Source organism: Crassostrea angulata, chromosome 3 (assembly GCF_025612915.1).
Source record: "Crassostrea angulata isolate pt1a10 chromosome 3, ASM2561291v2, whole genome shotgun sequence".
NCBI classification, from domain to species: domain Eukaryota; kingdom Metazoa; phylum Mollusca; class Bivalvia; order Ostreida; family Ostreidae; genus Magallana; species Magallana angulata.
Window position 1 is genome coordinate 19,852,128 of NC_069113.1, and position 11,968 is coordinate 19,864,095.

An 11,968-nucleotide genomic window follows, 5' to 3' on the forward strand; every position below is an offset into this window, starting at 1 on the left:
CTTATGAATTATGAATAATGAAAATGTACTGGAAAAATAGGTATATTTATTTTATTTTGCATTCAAATTCATTTACTTTACGTCATTACTTTTATTTTTATTGATTTATCATAATTCATTTTGATCACCTGCTGCGCTCGCCCCAACGGTCGCACCGTAAAACATATTATTTTTAAAAATCATGCTATACTATGCATCAATATATGTTTTTTTTTCTTTGAAGATTGTGTGCATTTTGATATTTATTCGATGAACTTGTTAGCCTTTGTATTTTCTTCTTAACATGTTTTGTTTTAATCAGTATTGTAAATAATGCCTCGTGATTGTGAAATATGATTCACAATATCAATTTTAAGTTTTATGATGAGTACTGTATTATTTAAATTATACATTTGTTTGTTGTACATGCATGTTCATCAATTTATGTATGCAAATTGATCCATACTGGAATTGTGGTTTTTTTTAAGATATGTACCTTGTGTTTTGTTTTTGCATTTTGTTAAGAAATAAACAACGTTATTTAGTGAACATGGCGTTATGAATAGCAATTGCTCTGTTGGCATATTCCATGATGCGCGCTAGCGCATCATGGAAAATATGCCAGCAGAGCAGTTGCTATTCATAACGCCATGTTCACTAAATAATCGTTGTTTATTACTTATATTTGCATTTTACCACTCGCAAATACCCTGTATTAGCCTAGACCTTGACATTTAGCTATTACATCAAAAGTAAACATTCAGACTGCAATGTATCTTTTTAATTCACATAGATTTGTTAAAAGAATCAATGATATGTTATAACAGTAATTCCTTTAAATTGTTATCAAAAACATGTTTTAATATTACATGTAAATGCGTCAATTTTAATGGAGATGGAGAAAAACACATGATGTATCGTATAGTGGTTTAAATCTATAACGTCATGGAAAAGTATATATAACGTTACACCTTTATGACGTCATAGTATACTGACAGAGCAATTGCGATTATAGAGAAATAATTGCAGCTCCTCCGTATGGGCTTACAGTGGGAAAGAACAATGGAAATGCAAATATTTGCATATCAACCACACCATATTGCCTGCTAGATTGATGTTAACAATAGAAAATGAATCTAATGCAATGTATTGGTAGTTAATGAAATGTAATTGTTCATACTTTGTGGTTCAATGTCCCTCAATAACATATAATATTCTTAATGTGTTTTTTATGTAACCTTGCATACATACATGTATATTGAGTTTGTGAACACAATGTATGAAGTTGTATCATGGGTATGTTACAAACTAGAAGAAAACCTCATGCAAATTGATTCACCCACTACTATACAATGCTTTATTAGGCTATATGAAGTCATGTCATATCGTATCCACGTTTTTAAAATTTCTTTTTTCTGAGTGAAAAGGATATTTTTGCTAATATATACTTATCAGCAAAAAAAAAAAACCCCCCACAAAACTTCTTTGTACAGGTAAAAAAACCTTTTTAAAAATATAATCCAACTTCCTTTACGTATACCCATTAGAGGAAACAGCAAAACACCTGAATTATTAATTGTGATTTTCTGTGTTTCTGTGCATATCTAATGTATTATTTGATAATTACATGATTGTGTATGAGATCCATGTAATACTTCATACATAGACATCGTATAAACTCAAAATATTGCATTACCCATAATCCAATGTTGTTTAATAAACATCCAGGTCATTTGAATTATCTTATATAATTAAATGTCTCTGACTTGATTTTTTCAAAAAAAAGTTATGGTGGCTTTGTATATGTACTTAGCACAAAGTTGTTAATCAAAATAATGTATATCCCCAAAACAAAAGTCACCAAAAGAGGTTTTTGTTCATCGATCTATAAATGTAATTTGTTGTTTTGTCCATATTTTATTCCTAGAAAAAAGATTTTTACGGAATATTGTTTCACAAGTAGAAAAAAAACCAAATGGCCATACAGTGTGTATAGAAAATCCTTCTTTAAAGTTTGATCTTTGGTGCAGCTTCAGTTTACAATGTTTTTGTCTTTGTATTCATCTATACAGAAGTGTAATGTATAATGAAATTTTCAATGGCAAAATAAAAATGTTATTTTACTTGAATGATTTTTACTTTGTTAAGTTAAATTTAAGTTAAATCCTTCTCCATGCCATGAAGGCGCACACGGCTGGTGCTTATCCCCAGTTTCCTGCTAACTAGGCGGATGATAGTCAATGACTCCCCCTGGATGGGACCCCAATCCATTGCAGGTTAACCCATAGCGTAACCCTGAGACAATGTAGATGATGTGCATTATTAAAGTGCACAATACACAACATTAATTGACCACAGCAGGGTTTGAACCAGTGACCTTGCGGTTATCGGCCTAACGCACGTCGTCACTGAGCCATGTGCTCCCTTTTGCTACGCAACAAATAATTATTAGCTCACCTGAGCTGAAAGCTCAAGTGAGCTATTCTGATCACATTTTGTCTGTCGTCCGTCTGTCTGTCTGTCCGTCTGTCCGTCCGTCTGTCTGTCTGTCCGTAAACTTTTCACATTATCAACATCTTCTCAAGAACTACTGGGCCAATTTCAACTAAACTTGGCACAACTCATCCTTAGGCAAAGGGGATTCAAAGTTGTGAAAATTAAGGGCCACACTCGTTTTCAAGGGGAGATAATTAGAAATTAATGAAAAATTTCGAGAAATTTTCAAAAATCTTCTTCTCAAGAACCAGAAAGCCAGGAAAGCTGAATCTTGTGTGGAAGCATCCTCAGGTAGTGTAGATTCAAAGTTGTGAAATTCATGACCCCCGGGGGTAGGGCGGGGCACAATGGGGGGTCGAAGTTTTACATAGGAATATATAGAGTAAATCTTTAAAAATCTTCTCAGAAAATAAAAAGCCAGGAAAGCTGAAACTTGTGTGGAAGCATCCTCAGGTAGTGTAGATTCAAAGTTGTGAAATTCATGACCCCTGGATGTAGGGTGGGGCCACAATGGGGGGTCGAAGTTTTACATAGGAATATATAGAGTAAATCTTTAAAAATCTTCTTCTCAGAAACTAATCAGCCAGGAAAGCTGAAACTTGTGTGGAAGCATCCTCAGGTAGTGTAGATTCAAAGTTGTGAAACTCATGACCCCCAGGGGTAGGGCGGGGCACAATGGGGGGTCGAAGTTTTACATAGGAATATATAGAGTAAATCTTTAAAAATCTTCTCAGAAAATAAAAAGCCAGGAAAGCTGAAACTTGTGTGGAAGCATCCTCAGGTAGTGTAGATTCAAAGTTGTGAAATTCATGACCCCTGGATGTAGGGTGGGGCCACAATGGGGGGTCGAAGTTTTACATAGGAATATATAGAGTAAATCTTTAAAAATCTTCTTCTCAGAAACTAATCAGCCAGGAAAGCTGAAACTTGTGTGGAAGCATCCTGAGGTAGTGTAGATTCAAAGTTGTGAAATTCATGACCCCCAGGGGTAGGGTGGGGCCACAATGGGGGGTAGAAGTTTTACATAGGAATATACAGAGTAAATCTTTGAAAATCTTCTTCTCAGAAACTAATCAGCCAGGAAAGCTGAAACTCGTGTGGAAGCATCCTCAGGCAGTGTAGATTCAAAGTTGTGAAATTCATGATCCCTGGGGGTAGGGTGGGGCACAATGGGGGGTCGACGTTGTACATAGGAATATATAGAGTAAATCTTTAAAAATCTTCTTCTCAGAAACTAAACATCCAGGAAGCTGAAACTTGTGTGGAAGCATCCTCAGGTAGTGTAGATTCAAAGTTGTGAAAATCATGACCCCCAGGGGTAGGGTGAGGCCACATTGGGGGGGGGGTGTGTTAAAGATTTACAAAGGAATATATAGAGTAAATCTTTGTAAAATCCCCTGATCAAAAACTAATCAGCCAGGAGAGCTGAAACTTATGTGGAAGCATCCTCAGGTAGTGCAGATTCAAAGTTGTGAAAATCATGACCCTTTGGGGTAGAGTGGGGCACAATGGAGGGTCGAAGTTTTACATAGGAATATATAGAGTAAATCTTTAAAATTCTTCTTCTCAGAAACTAATCAGCCAGGAAAGCTGAAACTTGTGTGGAAGCATCCTCAGGCAGTGTAGATTCAAAGTTGTGAAAATCATGATCCCTGGGGGTAGGGTGGGGCACAATGGAGGGTCGAAGTTTTACATAGGAATATATAGAGTAAATCTTTAAAAATCTTCTTCTCAGAAACTAATCAGCCAGGAAAGCTGAAACTTGTGTGGAAATATCCTCAGGTAGTGAAGATTCAAAGTTGTGAAAATAATGACCCCCAGGGGTAGGGTGGGGCCACAATGGGGGGGGGGGTCAAAGTTTTACATAGGAATATATAGAGTAAATCTTTGAAAATCTTCTTCTCAGAAACTAAACAGCCAGGAAAGCTTAAACTTGTGTTGAAGTATCCTCAGGTAGTGTAGATTCAAAGTTGTGAAAACATGATCCCTTGGGGTAGGGAGAGGCCACAAAGGGGGGGTGTTAAAGTTTTACAAAGGAATATATAGAGTAAATCTTTTAAAATCTTCTTCTCAGAAACTAATCAACCAGATGATTCTTTATAATTGTTAAGACTTTGGCTCCAGGACAATTCTTCGGCCTCACAAGAAGGTTCAGAGTTTGATGTAGCTTAATATCCCATATATAAACAATTGTAAAGGATCTTTTTGAGGACTGCAATACTCAATATGTGATATGACTATAAAATCATCCTGTTAGAAAAGGGACTAATGATTATAAACATAAGAATATCCAGGGGGAAAAATGGATTTTATTTCTACAGGATCTACATGTATTATTGTACATTGTCCAGATTGTTTGTATTATGACTTCATTAAGCTGATTTTATCATACCCATTGTTCCTCAGGTGAGCGATGTGGCCCATGGGCCTCTTGTTCCTTAGTTGCAATGATTATTAGTGATTACATTACTTTATTCATGAACATTGGTTTTTTTGCTGACCAGTATTTCCGATAGTCTGATTCCAGTGTTGTTGATGACCTGACCCTAAGTGTTCAGTAGAGTTTGTTGCTGTTCGATTGTGTTGATTTTACATCTTGGTGGTCTAAATATGTGGATAAATATTATATATACCATATTTTATCTGAGACAACATTCGTATATAGGTATTGAATGATATGATATTTAACGGAAGCAGTTGTTTTTGCTTTTCAAACAATAAAATGTTTTGGTGCATGTCGATATCTAGGTAGCGAACATTGCAACAACAAAATCATTACACACGGGCTCTGTAATGATCACTGCCCTTCACTGAACATAGCTCATACAGTGGCATCGGAAGCAAATTGAAAGTAGGGGGCTGAACTTATTAGAAAACTTGACAAGCCAAAAACAAAACAAAACAAACAAATGGTTTTGGTTTTGGTTATGTCTAACTTTGCAACAAAAAGTGTGCTGGACAAAGCCCCCCCCCCCCCCCCCCTCCCTCCTGTTCCGACGCCTATGTCATATCTCTTATAAATCACCAAGGAATCTTTTTTTTTTACATCTCGCTTAAATAAGTAAGGATTAGTAAAAATACAAAATAATTATCACGATTGCCGATCAGTATATGTTACGTATAGAGAAGAACCGTTTCTTTCAATAATGGAGGTTTTAGTGATGATGTAGAAAAAGTCTGATACCAGTCCATGAATTCCTTTTTTAATGCAGCTAATTAAACAGTAACTTCAAAAGTATGAAATATAACATATTTTACAGAAGACATTATTATCAACAGATATAAAAAAAAGTTCTTCAAGATCATCAAGAAAATAATACAACTAATTTAAAGCTTTTATAGATTTATTGGCCATTGCTGCGCATGATGTTGTTACAGACTAACAAACAGTTGCCCAAAGTGAACTATGGGACCAAAATCCAAGTACATGTAGTAGATAGACTATTTATCGATATGTGTATTTTTATTTTGGCAAGTATGAAAGATATTGTATAAGGAGAAGAATAAGTTTCTGAAGTTGTGTCTGATCCTTTTGACATTGTGTCTATAAAATATCATGTTCAATCAAAAAGTTCAAACTGTGAACATCGATCGTTATTGTACTTGAATAACGCCGCTGTCCCTTGATAAACTGAGCGCTGCTAAATAATGTGTTGGACGATAATTGTAAACAGTTCGTAAAATGTTTACATTGTTTACATGCAAATATATTAATCTGCTGATAAATCAATTAACAGTCGTCTGATTAGGTCCCCACTCGATTTTGTCAGAAGGCATTTCGTATCATAAGAATAGAGAAAAACATATTTAGTGGATTTATTCAATAAAAAGCATTTCCTTACAAGGTTAACATGGGTGTTTGTGTCTAGTTTTCAAAGTTTAATGTTCTAAATCAAATTGAGAAAGTTTTTGCCAAAAGATTGTTTCTCTAAATCCCGAAGATTAATTTGTGTCGCTAAATGTGTGTATATAATATTTGGTTCTGTTGCTAAGGTTACATTTGTAGTTAGTATTTTGTACCAAAAGGTCTACTTCTCTACGCCTGTTCAACAGATGCAATCTGCGCTTATCTTCCAAAATGTCTGTTTCTATAGGTTTGTTACATCTCTATGCTTTATTAATCGTTCAACATAGGGATTTTGGTATTTTATATTGTATATACTAGTATAGTATTCACTCCTAGTGGTCTATTTTTTAGACTACCTTTTGTAGTAAGTCTAGGGATATTGATTGAGTTTTGCGAAGTTCTTTTACTATGTTCTTGAGATGCCTGTCCCCGTTTTAAAGGTATATTCAATGTTTGTTCATGTATAATGAAGGGATGTTAAACAAATCTGAATCATTTTAGATAAGTTAAATATTTAAAAAGTGAAATAAACCAAATTCACTTGACTGATCACATATAAGAAGCCAACCATTTTCAAGTTTTCAAAGTATCCACTGTAAATGATTTATATTTTATATCATATTTATAAAAAGATGGAGTTTATGAATACGGTATATATTCACCAAGAGATTTGCATGACATTTAAGTTACTATTTACAACATCTTAATAAATCATGCGCTACCTATAGACCTCAATTAAAATTTCACGTGAAATTAATTGCACAAAAATCGAAAAAATTAATTTTTATTTGATATCTTTTTCAAAATTATCCCATGATTAGGTACAAAAGTTGATCGTTATAAATTGAATACCTTAATTGTAACTTTTCAGCGGTATTTGTTGGAACTTACGATGTATGTTGGTTTAAGGTTTTGTCATGAGAGATTGTATGATATTTGGAACTATTGCTATCAAACTCGATTTGAATTGAATCCGTGATTTAAACGTATATTAATATCGATTTCTTAAATTCAATCGAGTCGCCGTATGTTAAGCTAAATCTGCTCCATCTTTTCGGACCTACCTGCAGATTATTTGTGGTCCTACTTTAGTATAAAAAAAAGTTCCTTCTACCCATGCCTCGCCACTTATTATATGAGCATTTTGCATGGTCATGCATTACCACCACTTGTTATATTTTTGGACCGGCTTGTGCGATTTTTCACAAAACGATATCTTGGGCCCATTTGCTTTTGTAAATTAAAAGCACTTTAATCTGTAGAATTTCTCAAAGTTTACAGATTTGTGGCCCAATTGATATATGGATCAAAAGCGGGATGGCTCCAACTGTTCCGACATAAAGTAAACATTGGATCGATACAATGAAAAACCGCTGATAAAGACTTTGATTTTCAGGTGATTTTGTTAAACACATGTAAAGTATGAGCGAGTTCAAAGCATTCAATTCCATGCGAGATTTACTTTTCATCGATGATACAACTATTATACTTGTTTTCATGCATTTATGAAAATTTCAATTGTTTGTACTGGGGGTTAAATTACATTGCAGCGTTTTTGACAACTTATACCATCGTATGAATGTAATATCAAACACAGTGAAGTATGTTTTAAAAATAATCAAAGGGAAGCGGCTTTAAGATAAAAAAAAGATATGCTAAATCACATACCCTACCGTCTATAAACTCCTATCTATATCAACTGATTTTTTCTTAAATCCGATCGTGTTCCTACTGCCTCTGTCACACTTATACAGTATCCACCGGTGTTGTATGTTAATTTAACCAGTTTTGAGTAACTTTTTTCTGCGTAAGAACATTTGCATTTCTTTTAACTTTTCAAACCTGGTTTCAGACGTATCATTTAGCAGTATTAGATGTATCTAGTATCGTTTCTTCAGGTTGCTATATTGAACTATGTTTATAGTTTATGTCTTTTTTCTATTAGGTCACCTGAGTAAACTCAGGTGACCTATTGCTATCCGTTTTCGTCCGTCGTCGTGCGTCGTCCGTCGTGCATTAACAATTTTACATTTTTAACTTCTTCTTAAAAACTACAAGGCTGGTTGTTACTATTTTTGGTGTGAGACATCTCTATGGTAAGAAGAATCTAAATTGTGAAATGCATGGTTCTACCACCCCCGGGGCACCACAGGTGGGGCCAAATTTGCAACAACAAAAAAACCCGCAAAATTTTCAAAAATCTTCTTCTCTACTCCCATACATATATGGAAAAAACTGGTTGCATGGTTATGATGTCCATGAAGCCCTCTACCAAAATGTGAAATTCATGACCCATGTGTCAGGGGTTCAGGCTCTCAGGTGGGCCCAATATGGCCATACAGTAAAAATGTATTAAATCTTAGAAAATCGTCTTCTCTACTCCCATATATATTTGTTAAAAACTAAATGAATGATTATGATGTCCATGAAGCCCTCTACCAAAATGTGAAATTCATGATCCCTGTGTCAGGGGTTTAGGCTCTAGGGTGGGGCCAATGTGGCTATAAAGTTAAAATGTATTAAATCTTATAAAATCTTCCTCTCTACTTCCGTATGTATTTGTTCAAAACTAAATACATGATTATGATGTCCATGAAGCCCTCTACCAAAATTGTGAAATTCATGACCCCTGTGTCAGGGGTTCAGACTCTAAGGTGGGACCAATATGGCTATATAGTAAAAATGTATTAAATCTTAGAAAATCTTCTTCTCTACTCCCACACATCAATTTCACATTTTGTTTTACAACAGCATACATGGTTATGATGTCCACTAACTCCTCTACTTAAATTGTGAAATTCATGGCCCCTGGGTCAGGAATTCAGGACATGGGGGGCAATATGGCAATATAGTTTTAAGGCATATAATGTTTAAAAATCTTCCTCTCTATTCTCACACATCTGTATGAAAAACTGACTTCATAATTATGTTTACCACAAAGTCCTCTACTAAAATTTTAAATTTTGTCCCCTGGAGTATGTGTTTTGACTCTAGGACATTGTCAAAATGGATGTATAGGTGTTAATGCATATAATGTTTAAAATTGTCTTCTTTACTTCCACACACCTGAAAGGAAAACTGAATTCATGATTGTGTAGCCAGATCTTTATGTTTTTCGCCAAAATTATAGGTTTCATAGTATTCTTTTGAAATATTCCAGGCAGGGAGGTGGTCGTCATTACAAATTTATAATATTTCTACTCCAGAATGAAACCCAATTAAATGCATTTGTTTTGCCTCGGACTAGAATGTCGCGACGTCATTGGATGAAACGCGTCACGTGGCTGCCTTACAAATTTCTTTAAAAGGCAAGCGTCAAAATTTATAGGGCAACATGGCGGACGTAACGTTATTTGAACTGATTTTCTACACAAACGTTTGTTTACATATCAAACTTTAGGTCCTCGACAAAACAAATAACTTATTAGGTTTGTTACTGACTGTTTAAAGAAATTTGTGGGGTCGGTAAAGTCCATAGAAGGTTCGCCTTGCCTTCTATGGACTTTACCGACCCCACAAATTTCTTTAAACAGTCAGTAACAAACCTAATAAGTAATATTATGAGACTCCTCGACAAATTTGTGTATGGGTTATATATGCTACTCAGGTGACCGTTAAGGCCTATTGGCCTCTTGTTACTTCTGAGGTTAACTATGTGTGGATTTAGCTACATTGGAAGCACAGGATGCACAGACATACACTTCCAAACAAGTTGCTGTCCTTTAAAAAAGGACTACAATACGTGGACCATTTGCATGTGTTTCCAACGAAAACGTGAAAGCCTTAAGACTACTAGTATCAGAGATTCCACCGACTCTAGCCCTCTGCTTTTAATCACTTTTGTACGTTGTATTACGTATACATATATTTATAGCCCTGACTTTTTATCTCAGAATTTAAAGTGTTCATACTACTAAAAATAATTATGATCTATCTATGAATGAAGTTTGCATGTATAGTATCAGGCATTCGGTGAATTTTAGTATTTGCGCACACATTATGATTTGCACTACTTTGTTAACTATGCAGAGACAGCTTTTTGTAAATTAAAAATTTCATATTTTGATGCATTTTTCTTGAGATTTTAACTTTTATACAGGGACATAATTATTCAATCATACTTTAATGCTTAAAAAAATTTAATCGGGAAGTACCCTAGCTTCGCCTTCTATAAAAGTTGTGTATTCGGAAAAACAACAAAACATTGCTTATTATGCTATTTGATGCATGTTGTAGTTTCGGCTTATTTCGTAATTCTGATAGTTCATATCACATGCCAATCATTTCTTTAATAGGAATACTTTGTTTCTGTACTGTTTACCGACAACTTTACAGCGCCTTTGAACTTATGTGTGCATATGTGTCCCGATCCCGATTCAGATAAAACGTGTGTTAGCCTGGTTCCCTGAGCTACCCATTACGCACAGGAACCAGGCTAGCTCATGCACAGGCTGAATTTTCCCCATTGCATCCGGTTTAACCTCGCTTATATATTTTCTGCGTGGACCTCAGGGTCCACGCAATAATTGTTGTAAACTTCTACATATGGAAGATTTAGCTGTTCTCTTTATGTAACGTACTGGTCGTCATTAGCATTACTAGTAATTTACGTGGCCTCTCATAACCATCCTACTTTTTGCAAAGTATATACGACATCTCAAAATGCAAGATTTTGTTTTACAGTCGCAGAAATAATTATGATCATACTCTCAGAACCATTTTAACAAGAGTTTGGACTTTGTGTAGTTGTGACGTAGACCTGTCTATTTCATTGTTCGCCACTGAGCCATGGCTCTTTGAAATCAACAGTACTTGTCTGGCTTTTGAGCTAATACTACGCAATCGATGCAAGAAATAGAGAGCTACGTCATACCGAAAGTCCAAGGTGTTGTTAAAATGGTTCTATACAAATGTTCTTCCAGCGCTGCACAATTGTTCAGTAGATTGCCGACATGTGTCAGCATACGCCCATACAAACTGCGGGGACCTAAATATTGCCTAGTTCAGTGACTAATGTATAAACAATACTTAATGCATGAAATTTTGATTAGCATTCATCTAGTACAATATGTAACACTGTACTTCCGTGTGGTCTTACTTGTTATATAGACATTTCTTCTTCATCGCATTAATTCAACGCATGTTTTAGCGTTGAACGACGACCGCTTACAAATATTGCGATACTGATTACCAAGAACTTCATGATGAAACAAGTTGGTTAAAAAACACATTTTATCATTGTTATGGAAGTATTTTGACAAATCATGAAGGACCTACGATGGGTATATCGACAAAACAAACTTTATACTGCAGATAATCTTTCAATATGATGACGTACGGTTAAAAACTAACTTGACCTATGTTTGCCCTCTGCATAATGGATTATACGATAACTATATCAATTTCAAGCACGGAATCCAATGCAACATTGAATTGTCCATTAGTTTTATATTTGAAATGAAAACAACACTCATGTTGACACTGATCTGTACAGTATGGCGGTTAATTTGAGTTGATTCACAATTGTGGCAGCTTCACCATTGATATCGAAATAACCGCTTAATGATCCAATAAGTGTTTTACTTGGATTATGTACTTCGCTATTCTTCCAGTTAATTGCTTCGAAGGGGTCTGAATTGCAAGAGT